This window comes from Gavialis gangeticus, unplaced genomic scaffold (assembly GCF_001723915.1).
Source record: "Gavialis gangeticus isolate Ggan-Ray unplaced genomic scaffold, GavGan_comp1, whole genome shotgun sequence".
Taxonomy (NCBI): domain Eukaryota; kingdom Metazoa; phylum Chordata; order Crocodylia; family Gavialidae; genus Gavialis; species Gavialis gangeticus.
In genome coordinates, this window is record NW_017729026.1 from 48,434,006 (window position 1) to 48,457,186 (window position 23,181).

The window sequence follows — 23,181 nt, forward strand, 5'->3', positions numbered from 1 at the left end:
CTCTGGACCTGTTAGTGATGCCCCTGTTGATGCATGACATCTATAAAATTTATGAAAGTGGTGCATTGGGCATGGGGAAGATCCAGCCCCTAGAGGACTTCCTGCCAAGCAGCCAGCAGCCATGGCCCCTCCAGATGTGCTGAGGCAGAATTTGCAGGCCCTAATGCAGATTCTCGATGCCTAGTAGCAAATGATGGAATGGCAGCAGGACTGGCTGTGGCATGGCTTGACTGCATTTAAGATGCTCAAGATGACACGAGAGGATGATCTGGAGACTTACATTGAGGCCTTTGAGTGGCATGCCATTATGACAGGCCTAGATAAGGGGTATTGGGCCAGCCATCTCGGGGCCCTCATGGTCGGTAAGATCCAGGCCAAATATCGGGCCCTTCCCCAGGACAAGGCCCGCAACTATGACTGGGTTAAGACCACCATCCTTTACTGGTTGGAAATTAATCCAAAACGTTACAGACAGCTCTTCTGGGCCAAGAAGGGACCAGAGGAAATGTGACCCCAACTCTTGTTACAGTTGTTGTGGGATCAACAAGTGGCTGAGCCCCGTGTCCTATGACCGAGACACTAGCAGATCAGATACTGCTGGAGCAGTTTATCAATGATTTAGAAGAGTGCATGCAGCACTTGGTGCACCAGCATTTGCCCCGTAATTGCGTGGAACCACTCAGAGCAAGGGAAGCATTCTCAGTCTCCGAAGCCAGTTATGATTGGGAAAGGCATGCCCCTGCCCCCCCAATGCTTAGCCCGAGAGATACAGAAAAAAGGTGGACTGTGTTCAAGGGAACAACAAGAGATATGATCTTTTCCATTGTAGAAAGGTCGACCACTTCTCCAAAGATAGAATTAACTTCCTAGTCAGCAGTAGTGAAAGCAAGAGTGGTACCTACTGACGTATTAGTTCAGAGGATGGCAGAATAGCTGTTACTTCTTTATAGACCTCCCTTTGGCCTGAATTGTACAGTGTAATTATATATTTCAGTTATCATATTATGTAGTAGTTCCATGGTATTATTTAAGAGTTAACTTTATAATTTGACATACTATAAGAATGCATCTTCATTACATTCTAGAACTTGGCATCTATGATTTTTGCTGAAAGAGATAGTCAGTATGGTATTTACAATTCTGTTATAGAGGGTGCCTATACATCGGCAGAAAGGCTGCTCCAACATGCTGTAATAACAGTGTATTGGAGCAGACTACATTAATTGAGTCTTCTGGAGTGTGGTAAGTCATTACTGCACTCCAGCAGACTCCAGAGTCATGTGTATCAGTGTCCTCACACTGGAAAATGGTGCCGGGGTGCTTTAACTAAAGCTCATTCAACAAGCCTTAGTTAAAGTGTTTCCACCTCCATTTTTTAGTACAGGAATGATGATACATTTGATGCTCCAAACAGTTTAATTAGAGTTTAATTAAAGTGCCCTCCCTCCCTCTCCCAACACTCTTGGAGCATGTATATAAATGCCCATATTGCCACCATTACATGTAGTTATCACAATACATATACAATTTCCTGATTACATGTACTGGTATAATTTTCTCTGAGAAGCTAGTCTGGTCATTTAATTATACAACTGGTGTTAGACACAAACTGTTTTGAAGTAATGTATAGTTTTCATGCTTCACATGACATATGCAAGACTGTGATATTGTATCTCAGTAATGACTCCACAGACTGACATAACTCAATATGTGACTTAGCTACAGCATGGTGGTACTTAGTAAGGAAACTAATAAATCAATGATAAACCAGCACAATAAAAATCAATAATTTAAATGATATTGTGGAATTCTTCTCATCATGTGAAGATCTGAAAAGAATATTTAACGACATTAACAAGGTGAAGCTCCAATGGCCTGTGAAACAGGTGAATATTATTACAGGTATTTTAGAGATTGATACACAGAAGCACTGAGTTTATATATTTAATCAAATATCACATAACAGACCATTGTTAGATATTAGAATAAACTCTAGAAATCCAAACTCTGCAGACCTTCTTATATAAATATACTATATTTTTTATAAAGTTTTGGCTTCAATCAATCTAATGTAATAATGATATTGAACATAATTGTATTTGTTCAGTAAAACCCAACATACAAATGGTCTACCAGATTTTCTTGAAGTTGCAACAAAGTAAGTTTAGACTGGATACCCAGAAAAAAACTTCTTCACTGTTAGAACAGTAAGGAGGCAGAAAAAAATGCCTAGGGAAGTTGTGGACTCCCCATTACTGGAGGTGTCCAAGAAGAAGTTGGACAGCCACCGGTCAGGGATGATTTAGGCATAGCTAGGCCTATGTCCTACTATGGGTATTTCTTCTGCTTCTGGACTTTGCTGGTTGTGCCCCTCCTCATGGAGGTTTTTGCATTCTTCTATAGTGGGAGGCATGGCCTTCTACCCGGGATCTCTTGAGCGTATGTTCACAACATTTCATGGAAGCAGTATGTTGGCTGCTATGGTTCCCCTGCTTTACCTGTGGCAAGTTAGGGTGGTAGGTCTTGATGGTAGTCTTATTCAGAGTTTAGATTATGGATTGTATGGGGTGGTTTGGATAAGGATGATTCTGCTTCAAGCAGGGAGTTGTACTACAAGATATCTGGAGGTCCCTGCCAGCCTTACTTCTCTATGATTCTTTGATTAACTTCCATTAGAAAGAATTTAAATTATGTAACATACCAGCAAACATTTAGTTGAGTTATCTCACCTAGTATTACAATAATTATCAATGTATATCAGAAATAAGCCTAAATATAAATAGCCACACACTCACTACAAGACCAGTGTGTGTCTCTGCTTATTCTGACAAATAATTTCAAAATGTATTGTTATGCTAATATAGGCATCTCTATAGTGAATTTATAATATGGATCAGGAGGGCTTTTAGTTCTAGCACTTAAAGCAAGCATTAGAGTAAATGGAGTTTGCTTTGCAGTAACCTACGTAAAAAGATTTGGGTATTGTTTACAAACATTCTTTTTATATTTTGTGGAAAAAGCATGAGTTTGGGAATCAGTCTCAGTTGACTTTGGATTCTCCTAGGAGAAACAAGCATAATAAAAATAGTGTAACTAGTTCTACAGGTCATATATTCAGTCATTTCCTTAGATCATAGTTACTGCCTATACAGAAGATATGATTGAATTGCAGCACTTAGCACAAAGACCTAGAAACTCATCTTCATCATGATACCCTTGTGGATATTCAGTATGCAAAAAATTAAATTAAATTAAAAAATAAAAAAAATAATAAAAAAAAAGTGATTTGAACATCTGCTACTTAAATTCCTCACTAATCTGCCAAAGAGAATGCTGGGGATTGTTTTTAGCAATAGGAAAAATACACAGTAAGTTGGAAGACATTGATAACACTTGAACAGAACAGCTCTTCAGCACTTTGATGAGATGAGTTACTGTACAGATGGCTTCCATCATGCAAGTCTTTACTGTTTATAGTACTGCAGGTGGTAGAAAGGGAAAGAGAGGAAGTAGAGGAAAGGTTAGGGCTCAGAATGCCTAATAGCAGCTAACTGAGTAAAATCTGTCCCTATTGAATGTACTAGTTCCATATCTCCACTGCCATCTAGAGCTGCCTGGAAAAATCACCACAGGCCGTAAAACTGGAGAAATTAGTCTTTCCACTATTTTAAAGATTTTTATTTTTTACAGAGGATAAAAGGATGAGATTTGGGAAATGCTGGGAGGCAGTATAAAATATTAACACTCTTTCTGTTGTTTAATTTATTCAAGAAATTAAAGGAACAGAGAGGCTGTCACCAAGAACCAATGGCATTACTAGATCCAAGTTTGTCATGCTGCTATTGGGTGTATTAGGGAGAGAAAGTAGAACAGATATAGGAATGTTTATGAAACCCCAGGGACTTTCTGATTGGGGTATTACTTTGGATTGTGACAAATTAGGCTACAAACACATATGGCACTTGTCCCAAGATAAACCTTTTTATCCCAGGAGAAAGCACAGTCATGCCCATTGTCCTGGGATAAATCCAAAAATGGTTCAAGGGATAGGGAGTGCTAACACTTTACCCTAGAACATCACAAATCTGAATGCTTGTCCCCGGACTATATTATTAAATCAATAAGAAAAGTGGCAGTGTACTCTGATGCTCGCTAAATCCCAGTTAGAAAGGTAATGTGCATATACATCAATCCTGGGACATTTCTGTTCCAGGACAAACACAAGCCCAACTTGCATTTGTTCTAGGACAAATGCAATGGAAAAGGAGTAGCAACAACAATATTGTACCCCAGCCTTCTCTTTGCATCTATTGGGTGAGTTTTCTTGTACTTTTGTACAGGAGACCTTGGGGGATATGGTCTCATATCCCTCTCAAATGGCAAAATCCATGAATAAGACACTGTGTTCATGAGTGCCATCTGCCCCCGGTGGCTGGGGGGGGTGGGGGGCAGAGCTGCACTGGTAATGGTGTGACTGTGGCAGTGGTGGTGGGAGGCCGGCAGCAGTGATGGGAGCCCAGCGGCAGCAGCAAGAGCCCAGTGGCAGCAAGCGCAGAGCTTCTGAGGAGCTCTTTTAAGTGTATTTAAGATGTGGGTTCGGAATTCGTGAATATTTGAAACCACAAATGCCAAACCCATGAATAGCTATGGTTTCCTGTATTTAAATGAAGATAAGCCAAGTTCTACTCATAGAGGAGGCTGGCCAATCTAAAGTCCAGGATTCCTGACTTTTCCCATGCACTGAGTTTACATTGATGCCAACAGGAGAATAATGTTTACAAGACTAGAAGACTATAAAGTGAGAAGAATGTCAAGCTGGGATCATGCATGACTTAGCATATTGTAAGACTGGTAGAGATGTCACAAATGTTCTTGCAACAAAGAACAATTATTGAATATTTGCTGTTACAAGAAAACCTATCACGTTATTCTGTCCAAATACTGGAGAACCTTTGTAGCACTCTAGTCTGTAGGAAGTTACATTCTTGGATGATAGTTGACTTAACCAGGGCTCAGACAAAATAAATAAACAAATAAGGTTTGAATTAATGGAAATTAATGGAAATGTTCCACTCCATCAGGTTCTAGAGTAGATTCTTGATTTGTAAACTAAGAAGCAAATATATCTGTTGACCAAAAAACCCAGAGATTTGTATACATTAAGGGTTATTTTTTCCACTTTCTGTTGGTATGCATTTGGACTAAGTTCAATTATATATTGTTTATGGCTTTATACTACATTCCAGATACATGCTGAAAGCAAAATACCTATTAACAGAAAATAATAACATGACATGGAAATAATACTTCGCAATAACTTTGCCAATAGAAATTTCACATGCTAGACAAGAGTCTGAAAGTTCAGCCTTTAAGCTAAATGTACTTAACAGCAAGATATGGTGCACTGGTTCAGTCTAGTCAGCCCAGTGATTTAACATTACAACAAGATTACCAAGCAGCCACAGCAGTTAACACTTTTTTACACCTTCATTTGTTCAGGGATTTTTTGTGGGTAATATGTTTAAGGCAGTCCTTGCTCTTTTATTAGTTTAGTTATTTGTACTAAATAGAAGAGGAGGAAGATAAAAGCAAACTTTTGATGCTTTCAATTGAAATATTAAAAAGTGTTTTTTCTGAGCTGGGCAATGCTGCTTGCAGAGAGACGGTGCATACAAAAAAAAGTACATGCACAAAAAGAAAGCAGTTTAAACTCTGTCACTGAAAGGTTACACTTTATTAGTGGCAAGCTGAATCTGATTAAAAATATGATTCCCCACAGGCATCTAGAAAATCATTAAAGTAGTTTCAAACTATTCTAAAATGCATAGTCCCAATTAAAGACAACTCTAGTTTCTCCTCACTAGAATTTAGCTAACATAATTAATTAAATATTATCATTTCCTATGGCACAGTAAATATTGCTTATTTCTTGAGCAGTTGTCTAAAGGCTGTGAATCAGTAGTGCATCTGAAAGCAAAAAAATAATGAACACATAGCTGTGACAGATTCTCTAAAAGAAGAAAAACCTTTAGTTTACAGAATCCAATTGCCATGTTAAATGGTGACAGTATCACTATTCAACTATTCACTATTAATTTTAAAAAATGGATAAAAGTGTAATAGGTTAACAATTATCACAGGGGAAAAGTTTTGGTGGAGAAAGTTTAGCTAAGAAAAGGCTTGGAGAAAATGGGCGTGTCTACATGCCTACCAACTGCACAGTCATTTAGTACTTGCTTTATTTAGCTTTAGCACTGCTTTAGTACTGGTGGGTACTAAATGAACACACAGTACCCACCAGTAGAGCACAGTCCTGGCAATGCAAGGGTTGTTTCCAAGCCTACTGTGCAGTAGTTCATTGCAGTAGTGTCATGGTCAGTGCCTGCTGGCGCTACATTGCCATAGCAACTAGCTAAAATGACATAGCATCTTATGTAGACGCATCACTTTGTACCTATCCGAAGCTCAGGCAAACCTCTGTAGTATATTCCTCCCACATACTCCTCAAGTTCCTCTCTTTCATCTCTGCCCAGTGAGATTATTTTTTTCTTTGATCCAATCCTTTCATTAAAGTGTCCATCAACTTCTCCTCCAAAACTCCCAATACCTTTTCCACACTTAGCATCCTGTCTTCTCACATCCTTTTCCCCAGATCCCCCTAATCCATAGCTCCTTTTAGCTCACTTCAAACTCCTAATTTTGTTTTTAAACAAAATAGTGTAGGGATTTTAGTTCTAGGAATTCCTTTCACCTCTAGTCAAATCATGCATGTTCCTTGACTTCCCTAACTTAGAAATGCCCCAGATAACACCATATTAGCTTTCCTGGGTGTCTTTGTGTACCAACATCTCCCATGAAGACTGATTACAAGCCATGAAGATCATTGCCAATAAGAAAACTGCTTCTGTTTCCATTACACTCTCCCATTTTGTCTTCACACACAAGTATTTCAGGATTGGGGATTCCATATACCTACAAACAAATGGCACTGCTATGGGCACACATATGATCCCTAATATGCCAGAATATTTATTTTTATTTAAAGGCTGTTTCCTCTGAGCTGACTTCTCATCCTTCTGATCTACCTAAGGCAGATGTGGGCAAAATACAGGCCAGAATCAGCGCACCAAGGGATTCCATCTGGTCTGTGGCAGGTCCCTTGGTCGCACAGGCACAGGCACAGGGGAGAGCCCCAGCCATAGTGTATATGGCTAGTCCTGCCATCCCTGGGTGTGCGGCATGGTGGAGGTGGATATAGCATGGCACGGTGCTTGGCTTCTTGGAAGCCCCTGCAGTGGAAGCTCACTTAGACTGGCTGTTACTACTGAACCCAGCCCTACTGCCCAGCCGCCTTGGCCTATGTACCCTGTATCCACTGCCAGGGGGCACAGGATGGAGCAGGTGGGTGTGCGGGTACGGTCTCCATGGAAACCAGCCTAGGACCCCTATGGGCAGGGTGCAGTTGGCCATGCAGATAAGATGGGGCTGCAGACAGGCAGGGAGCATCCAGAACTGGGACAGGTGGCCAGGGGCTAGAGAAGGAACATTGCAGGGCTGATGCCCAGGGCAAAGCCACAATCTGCTACCTGCATGTCCCTGACTATAGAACTGGCACCCATCACAGGGACATGTGGGGAAAGGATCATGGCTCTGCCATGGGCCTCAGTCCCACAACATCTCCACCCTGTGAGCCAAGCCCTGCTCATCCATCCTGTTCCTAGATGTTGCTCTCCTTGGCTCCATCCCATCAGCTGGGCTGACTGTGCCCTGCCCACAGGGGTTCTGGGCTGGTATCCATGGAGATCCCACAAGCCTGCTCCATGTGGCACCCCCCAGTGGTAGGTGCAGGGTGGACAGGCCTGGGGCAAGATAGGAGCAATTGCCCTCCCTGCAGCTACACTGGTCCGGGTCATCACCACGCTGTCCAGCCAGCATCCCACCTCCAGTTAAGGTCATCCCCTCCTCCTAGCCCACAACAGATCACCAAAACTCCCTAAGGGGGCCCTCCAGCCCAAATAATTGCTCACTAAAAGATATATTGACGACATATTGCCACCAGTGTACTGGAAACCAATTGACCATAACAACTACCTTTACCACCATCTTTCATCCCAAGCACACCATTAGTTCCATCATCTACAGCCAGACTTTACGTTGTAACCATATATATACAGTTTATATAAAGATTTTATAAGAACACTTTATATTATAGCCACTGACCAGGATGTACCTTAAGGATGTGGATAGGTTCTTACAATTACAATACAATCCTAAAACAGTAGCCACTCAAAACACCAAACCTGACTCAGACTTCACTCTAACCTCCTACAATACCAATCCTAGGACAAGGATTCATAGATTCATAGATTCATAGATTAAGGGTCGGAAGGGACCTAGTAGATCTTCTAGCCCGACCCCCCGCCAGGGCGGGAGAACAACAAAAAACCCCAGAAAGAGAAACGGGACTCAAATGAGTCCAGCCAGGTAGGCATCCAGCCTCTTCTTAAAGACCCCCAGGGTAGGGGCCAGCACCACTTCCCTTGGAAGTTGGTTCCAGCTCCTAGCCGCCCTAACTGTGAAGTAGTTCTTGCGGATGTCCAATCTATACCTCCTCTCCATCAACTTGTGCCCATTACTCCTTGTTATGCCAGCGGGCGCTAGGGGAAACAGCGTCTCCCCCAAACCCTTCTGGTCCCCCCTAGTGAGTTTATAGACGGTCACCAGGTCCCCCCTCAGCCTTCTCTTGTGGAGGCTGAATAGGTTCAGGTCCCGCAGTCTCTCACTGTAGGGTCTGCCCTGTTGTCCCCGGATCATGCGGGTGGCCCTCCTCTGGACCCTCTCCATGTTGTCCACATCCCTCTTGAAATGTGGCGCACAGAACTGGACACAATACTCCAGCTGTGGCCTGACCAGCATTGTGTAGAGGGGGAGGATCACCTCCTTGGCTCTACTCGAGATGCACCTGTGGATGCACGACAAGGTCCGGTTAGCCCTGCCAACCATGACCTCGCATTGTCGGCCCATGTTCATCTTGGAGTCAATAATGATAACAGAGTCCATCTTGTTGTCACTTTCAGAACTGGCTTGAACACTTTAGATGTATCATTAATGACCTCTAGCCACACCTGGAAAAGGATGATGGTCTCAACATAGTCATGAGGGCCTATCCTGGCTTACAGGGAACCCTCCAATCTCAAATGGTGTCTTTCAAGCAACAAGTTTCATAATTCCCAGTCTCACTGAAGTGCCAACTCCAGCAACAAACCCAGATGCCTTCCATACCCCAATATGAATATAGACCACATCATTACTGGCCCAAATATAGAGATTATAACATTCAAGATTCACTTGCAATGACAAATGTCATATATGCTTTCACCTGTTCACTGTGCCCCTCTGCTATCTACATTGGACAGGCACTGTAATCCCCATGTGATAGAACGAATGAACACTGATCTCATATCTACTTTATAAAGACCCATAGACCTCTGGATGAACACTAAAATCCCTGGACACTCCATGACTGACCTAAAGGTGGCTGTGTTAGCTTATAAGGTGCAAATCTACTATGCCTTCTACCTGACTTCAGACTAACATGGCTAACTACATCTTTAAGGTCCATATCCTATATGATTTTACTGTAACAGGTGACCCAACAGAGGTTGCATCTACACATGCATTTTACTGCTGAATAGACTAATTAGCTTCAGAGTAAAGCATCACCATCTACACATGCGATGGTATTAAGCTGCAATAAACTAATTTACACTGGCATAAAATAGTACTGTTGGGGATAGTACAATCTTACGCTGGGGTAATTTACTGAGTTTAAATGCACATGTAGATACTGACTGTGGATTTAAATTGCAACCAGTCAGCCCAGTCACCCAGGGGCTAGGCGCATGTCTGCCATCTGGACATATGGCTCTGCACTTTCAGCACCCTTGTGCCCCAGCCTTCTGCCCTATGCTGCCACCCAATGCCTGGGGCTGATCCCTTGTGACCCTTCCAGCCTGACCTTGCTCTACCCCAGTTCAAATTGCTGCTGTTCCAGGTGTTTGTATTGGAGTAATTTACTCTGGCTCAAACTTCTCCAGAATTTGTTACTTCACATTAATTGCACATATAGATGCACCCAGAGACTGCCAGACCACCTCAACAAGTTATAACAAAAGTGGAAGGTATGTTGTAGTTTTCTAGTCATGTGATCTTAATGATTTAAACAGCTTGGGCAATTTAAATAACAGTATCCATACACTTTCAAGACCATGTATTTCCACTGATACAGCAAATATTATTGCTTTTTACTACATTTCCCAATTAAACATAAAGAAATTCCAGTGTTATAAAGAATATTGTTTAATTTTTCCCCTGTCAGTGTTCTTTTTAGGGGGCTATTTAATACATAGAAATGAAGAAGAAGAAAATTACAGAAGTAGGTGCTGTTAAGATACCAGTGTCTATCAGAATTAACTTGTGTTACTAATTCTGAGGTAAGTTATAGGTGGGTAGAGAACCTATTTTGAATATAAGACTCTGTTCTGTGAGTACTGGAAGGTTAGACCAAAGTACTGCTCCAGCTTAAACATTGTCATATTCCATATCAATGCACTCGCAAACACAGCAGGAAAACAATACTTTTGACATTTAAAAAATATGGGGTAAAGGCAATTTTCACCATATATTCAGAGAATCCCATCATATAAGGAAAGAAAATGTTAAGGGATTTGTAAAAATATTTCTTCTCCTCAGAAGTATGAGAGGAAAGTCAAAGTACACATACCATTAATGTAGTGGCTAATCTAATGAAAGCATTAATTTCTCACAGGCAGCAAGCACCAGCCAGGTGAGAGCTTAATGATGGGAACTGGGTGGTGAAATGGGAGGTGGAGAGGCAATGGATGGGAATGGTAACTGGGACTAGAAGGTGAAATGAAGGAAGTCAGCTACTGAAGCCACTAAAGGATAAAAGTAAAAAGTAAAAAAAAAAAAGAATTTAAAAAGAAGTAAAGAGTAATCAAATTCTTGTGTTTTAATAAATTGTGATTGTGATTTGGAATTAGGATTGAGACAGGGATTGGGTAGCCCAATATCACAGGGATACTGCTCCTGCCCAAAGAGAGAAGCCCCAGCTCACAGTGACCCTGTTCTCACCATCTACCTTGCTCCCTGCTCCACCCACCCTAGTCTTCCCATTTAGACTGATCTGTGTCCCTACAAGTTGCCCAATCAGGTCACACCCCTGGGCATAGGACAGGAAGATATCTTGGTGCCAGTACTGTCCACTGGGAAGTAGAGTTCAGGGGGAGCGATGAAGAGGGGACACTGCATCCTGGGATGCTGGAATACTGCAGCTTAGAAAGCTTATTTCTGGGAAGTGGCCATGCATTTGTGATACACAAGCTAGGTAACACAGTTCAAAGATAAACCTGCCCTGAAACAGCATATCTTTAAAATGCCTAAAGGGTGCTTAAAACAAGTTTACATGTCTTAATGTGTGAACAATTCCGGGGGATAAGAGCTCCCCAAGTCACCTAAAATCAATATGTAATAAGGCCCTTAGTTTCTCATGATCATATTGCAAAAATGGAGGAAGTGGAAAGAATGTGAGGGAAGAAAGAAGAAGGTGGAGAAGACACTGTGCATTGGAACTGAAGCTGCATCCTGAATCTAGATAGCAGAAACAAGCAACTTATCTTCAGTGTTATGGGAAAGAAATGTTCCACAACTGCTAAAAACACTAGGACTGCCAGCCTAATCTGGCTTCCAACATAAGTTGGCCGTTTTAACTCCCATGTTCTTTAAGCTTTCTCTACACATCTAGGGTTGAATATTGGTAAAACTGCACTGGTATTAACAACTGAAATTTGGAATGTGCACAGGGCTGCTTGAAGTCATTTTGTTCAAAATTAGAAAAAAATTAAAGCATTTTGGAATTTTTCAAAAGTCAAATTTTAAACAATTGTTTAGGAAAACTGAATTTTAATATGGAAATTTCTAAATTTAATTTATTTTTAATATATTTTATTATTTTAAATTTACTTCATCGTTTGTCATTAAAAATCCAGAATATTTATACTATGAACATATAATGTTGTGGCAGACTGGTTTTATAGTAACATTTCTAGGTTCAATGTGTTCATGTTATAATAACATTGCAGCATGTATCAGTTTCCCATAATTGTCTGTACATAGAAAAAGAAGTAGTTCATTATGTTTGAAATCAGAGCTGTGGGGATCATAGGATGATAGAATCCTAGAAAATTAGCATTGAAAGGGACCTCAGGAGGTCATTAAGTCCAACCCCCTGCTCAAAGCAGGACCATCCCCACCTAAATCATTCCAGCCAAGGATATGTCAAGCCAGGCCTTAAAAACCTCCATGGATGGAGATTCCACCACCTCCCTGGGTAGTCTATACCAGCACTTTACTACCCTCCTAGTGAGAAAGTTTTTTCCTAATATCCAACCTAAACCTCCCTTGCTGCAACTTGACACCATTGTTCCATGTTCTATCATCTGCTACCATTGAGAAAAATCTAGTTCCATCCTCTCTGGAACTACCCTCTAGGTAGTTAAAGGCTTCTATCAAATTACCTCTCAGTCTTCTCTTCTCCAGTTCCCACAGCCAGTTCCCTCAGCCTCTCCTCATAAGTCATGTGCCTAAGCCACCAAACCATTTTTGTTGCCCTCTGCTGGACTCTCTCCGACTTGTCCACATCCTTTCTATAGTGGGGGCCCAAAACTAGACACAGTACTCCAGTTGTGGCCTCACTACTGCTGAATAGAGCAGAATAATTACTTCCCTTGATCTTCTGGCAACATTCCTACCAATACAACCTAGTATGCTGATAGTCTTCTTGGCAACAAGGGAACACTGTTGACTAATTCCATCTTATTGTCTATTGGAACCTCCAGGTCCTTTTCTACAGAGCTGTTGCTTAACTAGGCATGTACTGGTGCATGGGATTGTTCTGTCCTAAGTGCAGGACTTTTCACTTGTCCTTGTTGAACCTCATGAGATTTCTTTTGATCCAATCCTAAAATTTGTCTAGGTCTCTCTGAATCCAAACCCTACCCTCCAGTGTATCTACTACTCCCTACACCTTGGTGTCATACATGAACTTGCTGAGGGCACAATCCATCCCATTTTCCATATTGTTAATGAAAATCTTAAACAAAACTGGCCCCAGGATCAACCCCTGGGGCACTACACTTGATACTGACAGCCAACTACACAATGAGCCATTGATTACTACCCACTCAGCCCAACAATCCGGCTAGCTTTTTGTCCACCTTATGATCCATTCATCCAACCCAGACTTCCTCAGCTTGCTTGAAAGAATGTTGTGAGAGATGGTATCAAAATGTTGCTAAAGTCAAGGTGTATCATGTCTACTGTTTTCCCCACATCCACAGAGCCAGTCATCTCCTCATTGAAGGCAATCAGGTTCGTCAGGCATGACTTGCCCTTGGTAAATCCATGCTGACTGTTCCCTATCACCTTCTCCTCCAAGTGCTTAGAAATGGATTCTTTGAGGACCTGCTCCATGATTTTTATGGGGCTGAGGTGAGGCTGACTGTTCTGTAGTTCCTTGGATCCTCCTTTTTCACTTTCTTAAAGATTTTTACTGTATTTGCCCTTTTCCAATCATATGGGACCTCCTCTAATCACCACAAATTTTCAAAGACAATGGCTATTGACTCTGCAATCACATAAGACAACTTCCTCAACACCCTTTGATGCACTGCATCCAGCCCCATGGACTTGTACACGTTCAGCTTTTCTTTTCTAAATAGTTCCTAACCTGTTATTTCACCACTGAGACCTGATCACCTTCTTACCAAATTGTGATGGCCAGTGCAGTAGTCTGGAAGCTGACCTTGCCTGTGAAGACTGAGGTAAAAAAGGCATTGACTACCTCATCCTCTGTCACTAGGTTGCCTCCATCATTTAGTAAGGGACCCACACTTTCCCTGACCTTCCTCTTATTGCTAACATACTTATACAAGCCCTGCTTTTTACCCCTCATATACCTTCCTAGCTGCAATTTCAACTGAGCTTTGGCCTTCCTGACTTTATCACTGCATGCCTGAGCAAAATTCTTGTACTCCTCCAAAGTTCTTTGTCCAAGCTTCCACTTAATGTCAGCTTCCTTTTTGTCTTTGAACTCACTGAAGAGTTCTTGCCACATTTTCTCTTCTTTCTGCACATTGGGATGGTTTGTTCCTATGCATTCAGTAAGTCTTCTTTAAAATACAACCAATTCTCCTAGCCTCCTTTCCCCCTCAGAATGGCTTCCCAGGGTATTCTGCCCATTTCCTGAGGCAGCCAAAGTTTGTTTTTCTGAACTCCTTACTCTGCTGCTCACCTTTTGTCAGGATCCTGAACTTAACCATCTCATGGTCACTGCTTCAGAACTTGCCATCCACTTCTACATTCCCCACCAATTCTTCCCTGTTTATGAGCAGCAGGTCAAGAAGGGCATGGTCTCTAGTTGGTCTCTCCAACACTTGCACCAGGAAGTTGTCCCCAGTACTCTTCAAAAACTTCCTGGATCACCAGGTGGATCCTATCTCTTCCTAGCAAATATTCTTCTTTGAACAACATTCCATGGTCAAAGAAGCTGAAATCCTGCTGGTGACACCACCTGCACAGTCATGAATTGATCTGCAGGATGCAACTGGAAGGATTGAGGAGAACATGACCTGTGCCCCAATCCCCTTCACCGTTGCTTCCAGAGCCCTGTAGTCACTCTTGATCTGCTCAGAGTCACCCCTGGAAGTGTCATTGGTGCCCACATGGATCAGCAGGATGGAGTAGTAGTCAGAGGGTCAGCTGAGTCTCAGTAATCCTTCTGTGATACCTTGGATCCAGGCTCCAAACAAGCAGCAGACCTCCTGGGACAACAGGTCAGGCTGACAGATGGATCCCTCTGTCCCCCACAGAAGGGTGTCTCCAACCATCACAACCTATTGCTTCCTCTTTGTGGCAGTGGTCCCAATCCTCCCCACCTTAGAGATTCCTGGCCACCAATAAGATACGCTACTTCTCCTGTGTTGCTAGCACTCCATATCTGTTCTTCAGGCAAACCACTGTGTGTGGGGATGACAACTTCTTCTTACTGCCAAAAGATACAAGCTTCCAGCTTTCACCTTTCTGGGTGTCTGTGCCCTCTTCCTTTTCTAGCACCACCTCTGGCAGTCCTTCCTCCACAGTCCTAGAGGTTTCCTCCAGCACGGAATCAAGGAAGTCCTCATGGCAGAGGATACTTTGGAGCCTTGCTACCTCCTCCTGTAGCTCTTTTGCCTTCTTCCTGAGGAACATCACCAGAAGGCACTGCTCACATCACAGACACTCCCCCCACTTGTCTGACACTGAATGGAAGCTGCAGTCTGCACAGCACCAAACCAGGATCTGGGTAGAAGCCTCAACCATGTGTGGTCCTGCCTGGACAGACACCTCACAGGTGGAAGCAGAGAATGTGATGGAAGTGGCAGTGGCTATGGATTGTAGCATCCTCCAGCCATGAGTCTGGGTCTTCTAATCTGCTGCCTCTCACATCTTGCCTCTCTTTCCAAGCAGGCCTTCTCTAGAAAACTACACTGTAGCTGGCCTGCTTGATATTCCTTGATCTGAAGGATTCCCTTTTCCTTGCAACTTCTTTCCTCTCATCAAGCTTACAGTGAAGGAATATGATAGAGTTCCCAAGAAAACTCCTTGAATGTTCTGCATGGTCCCCTTCCTTAGATCACTTGAGTGTACTTAGCCACTACTCCCTGTCCTTGAAGTGAGATAACATATATGCAAACCCTTGTTCCCCCTGCTTTACTCATGACAAGTTGTGGTGTTTTTCATAATTTGGGCATTGTGCCCATTAGTTATATAACTGTTTTTCACAACATTTTAAAGAATAAGTTAGATAATACTTGTTGAGAAGGATTTAGACAAGAATAATCTTGCCCTTAGCAGGGTTTGGAGTAGGTCAGAGGTTTTAATTAATCCCATGCCCTGAGTCAGATATAAACCATGGGACCCCCCCTACACCAGATCTACAGGACCAGTGGCAACAATGATGGAGGCAGCAACAGAGGAAAAAACATCAGGGCTAGCAGTAGAGGTGATTGGGCAAGTGGCCACTTGCCATGGCTGAGGCAGCAGGCCCAGTAGCTGCAGGATGGGAGGGGTTCCATCAGCACAACCCTTGCTCCCCCCTCAGCAATGATAACCATACCCAATAGGGTTCGGGGGCCTGGATTCTGTGAACAGCCCTGCCCCCTCCTAGTTATACCCCCAAGTCTTCTGGCCTACCAGTAGCCTACTGGGCCAGATGGAGAGGCTCCATGGATGGGATTCATCCCACAGGCCATATGTTTGATACTCCTAAACTAGATGATCTGCTCAGATCCTTCCAGTCCTAGTTTTCAATGATTCTAAGTGTTCTGTTAGTGGGCAATGGGCCCTCAAACATCAACCAGCAAATTTGCCTATTCTGGCATATCAAATGGACCTCAGCCTAGCACCTGAAGAAACTTCCTGTTACTTTTGCTGCCAGGGAGGCAGAAAAGGGCAGTGCAAAGAGACAATCTTGTAAAAGGAGAGACCCAGAGACAAGGAGGAGACAGTGAAAAGCAGGAAGAGAGAGTATTAAGAGAGAACAGGGTGACCTTAGAGAGACTGCTGAGGAGTTTGTCTGAATCTTGGAGCCCAAGGACTCTGCCTGTGGTACTGCTGTTGACCAATAAAGGTTGCTTTTTGTTTTAAGAACTTCCCACTTTGCTGCATGTGACTATGGGTGCACTTTGTCCTCTTGAAGAGGTAAGATCCTCTTCAGGAGATGAGTCAGAAAGTTGGGTCCTGGAGTCCAAGAAGCCAGGGGCTTCCCATTTCAGAAATCACATTTGGTTTCCTGAAACAGCCTACACAAGGCTGGGGGTCCCAAGCCATTGCTCCCCTATTGAATCTGTGATTAGGACATGAAATACGAATGTAGGTATACTTTATTTTAATTGAATATAATTTTCATGATTAAGGACAAGACTTAGTACTTCTTTATATTAATTGAAAGAGTCAAATTGTTTCATTACTTCACTAACAGTATTCTCTTCTAAGGAATAAGAACAAGCTCAGTCAATCCATACTAGAGTGACAGCTTCCTTTCATTAGTAAAAATAATGAAATAAGACATGAAACTAGGTACAAATAATATGTAAAAGAAGTCAACATGAAATTTCAAATTTTTCTAAAATAATTTTTTTTTAAAACAAATTCTGAGGAAACCTAACTGAAATCAATATAATTTCATAAAATGGTTTAGTCAAAACACTTTTTTCTGGTGCAGAATGATTCTGATCAAGATGACTGCAGGTCAAAGGCAAGAGCTCCAAACCTGTTAGCTGATATCTAAACTGTTTCCTCAGTCAGCTTGAACTATTTGGTTGTATTGTGCCTATCATTGTGGTATCTGCATAACTCTAATACTCACGGAACAAAATCAAAACAAGTGTAGTTTCAATTATGCATCTCTTAGAAAGGTTTGTACTGAAATTGAAAAATTAAAAGAAATAAATCAAGAAGTGCTGACATTTAAGTGTAGATGTTCATACTGAAAGTGTTATAGGCCAGGTACAGACATCATTCTTTTACTAGTACAAGTGATCAGAAACCAGCCTATACCCATAAGATAACAGAAGTTTGCCACATAAAATTGGTCCATACCCATAACAGAACAGAACTTCAGCACACATATACTGGTTTAAAAATGGCAGAACCCAGTCTAAGCTTTGCACCCCCTTCCCCCCCCCCACGCACACCAAAGGGTGTTTACTACTAATCTAAACTACATTTACAGAAAAGATCAATTCTGCCTTAGTTTTTTTAATATCTGTACCTATCCGTAACATTAAAATGTCATATGAATTAGTAGTAGTTATTTAGGAACTATTTGTGTATCTTTGCAGCCAACAGTGAATGATTAAAGTACCAAGGGAGTGTTTCTATAGCAACTCCCTTCATGTTCCAGCATAACATGCGTTATTAATACAAATACACACTCATTGCTAAAATTTGGACCTGACCCTTTTGGGAACATTGTTGACATCTAAAAGGTTACACTAAGACTTCAAGAGCAAAAGTGTTTAAACTGAGTAGAAGCTGTCCTGTTTGCTCTATAACATGCTATTCGTTTACTATATGGCAGTGATTCCCAAACTCTGACAGATTGTGCACCACCAATTTAAAATGATCAAACTTAAGTACCTCCAGGTGGTGTGTGGGTGTGTGTGTGTATGGTAGGGTGTGTGGGAGATTTTTGAGGTGGTGTGGCTGTGTGTGTGAGGGAGCATAGGGTATGTTGGGGGTTGTGTATATGTGGTGGTTGTGGAGGCAGGGTGTGGGTGCGTGGGGTTTGTGGGGTGAGGGGGTGTGGGGACCCCCTGAACTCCCCCCATGGTGCAGCAGCAGGCGGGGGTGCTCTGGGCACTCAGGGCTCTCAGTGAGGTGTGGCTCCGGCCAGCACTGCACACGGCAGTAAGGGGCTCATCCTCTGCTGGGCCATCTGGAACCAACTTCCAAGGGAAGTGGTGCTGGCTCTTACCCTGGGGGTCTTTAAAAAGAGGCTTGATACCTACCTCACTGGAGTAATTTGAGCCTAGTTTTTCGCCTGCCCAGGCAGGGGGTTGGACTTGAAGATCTACAAGGTCCCTTCCGACCCTACTTCTATGATTCTATGATCTGTAACACTGGAGCTCCCCACACTCCCTGGCCATGGGAGGGAAGCCCCATGTGCTGGAGCCAGCTGCCTTCCCTGTCCCTCAGGGGAAGGCATCTGGGGATTCCTTCCCATACTGCACAGCCCTGGTGGGGAAGGCAGCCAGCTCCAGCATGTGGGGCTTTCTTCCCATGCCTGGTGAGTGCAAGATCTGCACATGCGAGCAAGGAGCACTGGTGATACAGATGGTCTGGCAGAGGCTGTGCCCCTCGCTGTGATGTGCGGCGCCCACCAGAGCCATGCCCCTCCAGGTGCCTGTGCCAGGCATGAGTGCCCTGATAAGAGAATTGGCTTATTTTACTTGAACTTCTCTCACTGAGAATGAAAGAAATCAACAGAATAATTTCCTAAGAATAAATGACCCTCTACTTTCCACATTGATTTCAGCATACATTCCTCCGTACAATGCTTTTATAAATGTAGTGTTCTGTGTTGGCTGCATGTCAAGGTTGCATGCAGGGGTGTTTAAATATTACTCATATCCTCCTTTAAATGGCTCATTACAGGGTTTGTTTTTTTTAACTTTGTTATTACTACATGGATTATAATAGTCTTTGCAACTGCATTTGAACAAGTGAATGCAGCTTTATAATGTCTTGATAAAAAACTACTACCCTTTTCTTAAGGCTGAAAAAACAGAATGAATAAATGTAAGTGGTTTTTCCAGAAAAGATTAGAAATTATAGGTTTAATATTTCAGCAGTAATACCTATGGAATGACAAAAGTAATTATTTCCTGTATTTGCATGGTAACTGTGACATTGGCAGTAGGAGTCAAATGAATCCTTGCCTGAGATGAGCAAGTTATTACTTAGAATTGATTCAGTTGATATAGGTAAACATTTGTGATTATTTTGACCAAAAAAAAAGAGGAATGAGAATCCCAGCCTGAGTATTTGATTGATTTGATTCACAATCCTGTGAATTTAAACAGTCCATTGAACATTTTTATGGTCTCTCTTCTAGATCTGTGTATATTGACCTCACTCTATTCAACCCAAGAATACAGCAATCATTCCACTGACTTCAGTGCAAGTCCAAACATGTCCCTGACCTCAAGATTTGCCAAACTGTTGAGAATTAAGAATTAACTTAGGTAAATCAACAGGAATTTCCTGTCCTTCTTTTGTATTTCAATGTTTCTGCTAAAAATATTAACTTTGTAGCTCATGCTGACAGCGTAACATGGAATATGTATCCCCAAAACATATCTACTTGAGTACTAAGGAAAATTAGTTATACAAGCATTTTGCTTTTGTGTAAGCAATTGCTATGATCACATTTTTAATTAAAATGCACTTCCTGTATGCATTTCTATTTTGTATATTTGTTTATACTTAAGTAATGCTGCAGAAGGCAATGGGATGCTTAGTCTGTTTATAATGAAATAATTTTCAGACTGTTTATGTAGTGTGGAGAGAAGCAGCTATTATTTATAAGTAACTGTTATTTATAATTAACATTTTATCTTTGTCTCATGATAAAACTGCTGTATTTCAAATGGACTCCATTTGTCATTTAATTCTGATGATCTGTAACGCTTGCTTTTCATAAAGGGAATGTTTATTCTTTCATTTCACTTTCACTTCCCACCTATTTTTCAGCTTCCACAAAGTTTAAGGGCACAAGAATTATAGTACGTAATCAAATTCAAACACTTATCTCCTTATATAGAAATAGAAAAGATGCAGGAACATCCCCAAAAGACATGAGTTAATAAGCTTCCCTTTGTAAACATTTAAATATGATTACCTGTATGTTCACATCAGTGGGACTACTTGTTTCACATGCATCAAGTTAAACACAGAAATAATTGCAGCATTGGAATTAATGTTTGGACCATCTAATATTTTGTAAAGCAAATGATTTTCCTGACCAAAGCAATATAAATTTGAATGTGTTACACAGCTATTAAAAGAAATGTACTATTACTTGGTGTAACAGTTTTATTTACATAACAGTTTTATTTACATACTTATTTCACTATCCTTGAGTAATGTGGGGGGGAGTAAAATGTGCCACTCTTATGGCTTCAACTACTCAGAAGTGAATATCCTTGAGTGAAAAAAAAAGAAAAACCCTACACAAATTACAAGGATAAAGCCTTTTTAGCAAAAGTGATGGATATATTTAAAGAAACATTTTCCTCTGTGAGACAAACGATTCAATGCACTCCATAGGAAACTTGGGGATATGCAACTCCACTTCTGGAGCCACAGAATACTTAGACAGTTAATTTCCTATCTTTGTAGCAAAACATTCTGTGAAACCTTATGGGTGACATTACACTTACTCTTAAGCAGCTACCTCAGTTGCAATGACTCCTACCTTTCATATCAGTAAGATATTGAGGTTATGCTCACGCTAATCTGATATAAGATATAAATTCAAGTGGTCACTGGTCATCATGTCTTCTCTTAAACAAAACAGGTCTTCCAGAGGTAGACAAAGAGAATGTAATAATTTGCTATGAACAGGTTCCTACTAACAGGTTCTTGCAGTCATGCCTTCCCTGTACAAACTGAGGCTCCACTTCCTTGAAAGACTTCCTTAACAATCTTTGCCAATCTCCTGAAGTGAGTTGACCTTATTTCTACACTTAGCAGACATTGGAGGTTGTTATAAATTCAGCTAAAATACATTAAAACAACATATTTTTAACAGAAAGCCCTGTTCTGTCCTGTACATCATCACCCAACACTGAAGTTTCATTAGCAGTACTAATATCTTAGTGTTAATTTGATATTTTCTTTAAACTACTTATGTTACATTTCTTCCACAAAAAAAAAAAGTATTTTGAATATTATTTATTTGCAAAATCTGGATCGTAATCTGAAGAAGTATTTTTAAATTGTTGGAAGAACCAATGCTAGTTATTACAATTAAGAATGGAAGAAGGAAATAGATCTCATTTGGTAAAGTTATTATCCAGAAACTACAGAGGCCCAAGCTCACTTCCCAGTTTTGCCACATACTACTTGCACAACCTTGGGTAAAGCCCATAATCCATCTGGCATAATTTCCTAATGGTAACACCACTTCCTTTCTGAAAATCTTTGGATTGAAGTCTTCTCAGGGCAGGGGCTGACTCTCACTGTATGCAAACACAGTATCTAGCATTATGAAAACCTGACCATCGCAAAAGACTGTAAGGGACCATTGTGCTACACCTAAATAGTGTTTGTAATAGGATTCAATGCACTGGTCATATTGCTGAGACTCTTAGGACTTGTTGTGTTTCAAAGCCAATAGTGCTCACATGGGCATGGTTTTGAAAAATGCTGTAATATTGTATAACTTGGGAATTTTAGTTCTCCACACTGTTAAGACAATGTCAGCATTTCTGTTATCTCATTTTTCACAAGGCTATAATTAGCACGTACAAAATTCATTTGGGGCTTAAACTTAGCATACAAGGTCTCTTCCCTAAGCAAAATTGCTTGCCAATTGTAAAGAAACAGCTTAAATTAAGGTTTACCAGTGCAAAAACCAGAAGTTGATTACTGTTCTGATTTGTCCTTGTTCAACAGAATCCTCTAATTTGGCAAACCCTGGTGGAAAGAATTGCTGGGAGGAGCATGATGGGCAGAGCTACTGGGGAAAGAAACTTATCTGACTGACCTCATCTGCTGTATCCTCATGTCTAATAGAGTATAAGCCACTGCTGTGCAAAGATATCAGTTAGCTTCCAGGCACACTGGAAGTAAATATTGGTTTATTAGCCTAGAGGCAGACCTGGGTTAAAAAGCCATGCTTCTTAGAGCTAAATACCACCGGTGCAGGACCACACTAGAAACCTGTGCTGCTTCCCGGTCCAGTAGCAGGGCTAGCCTGCACTAGGCGTGCCCGTCCTATTAACTAACACTGAACAGAAAAATTAACTGGGGAATCTGAGCAAAACTTTTTTTTATAATTTGTCTGAATACAATAATTTGCAGAAAATTGTAAGATTTTTCTGGAAAGGTCAGAAACTGAGGGACCTGCAGAGGGAAGCTTATTTCAGTTAGCTTTTGGAAGCATGGCTACATTAAACCCCACCAGTAATTAGGGCCAGGATAATAACCTGATTATGCCTCATCTTAGACTAACATTCTGAAACAGATTGACATTACCCAGCTGATTTAAAGACATAAATGAAGTTGTGCCACAGGAGTGTATAGATATGGACCCTGACATGCAACAGGAGTATCTGATTTTTGTCATCCTGGTCCAAAGCATATGACTGGTGCACAGGAAAAAAAGTGCAAATTCTGCTGTGCTGGACCATATTTCAGTAAAACGTTAAAGAAAATTAAGAAATACACATTGCCCAGCCACTCACTCCAGCCCTGGGGCTGTGCTGTTCATATCCCTTCACCAGTCTAGACTGGGATATTTTTAGCCTCCTGCCTGTCCCCCCCCCCCCCCCGGCC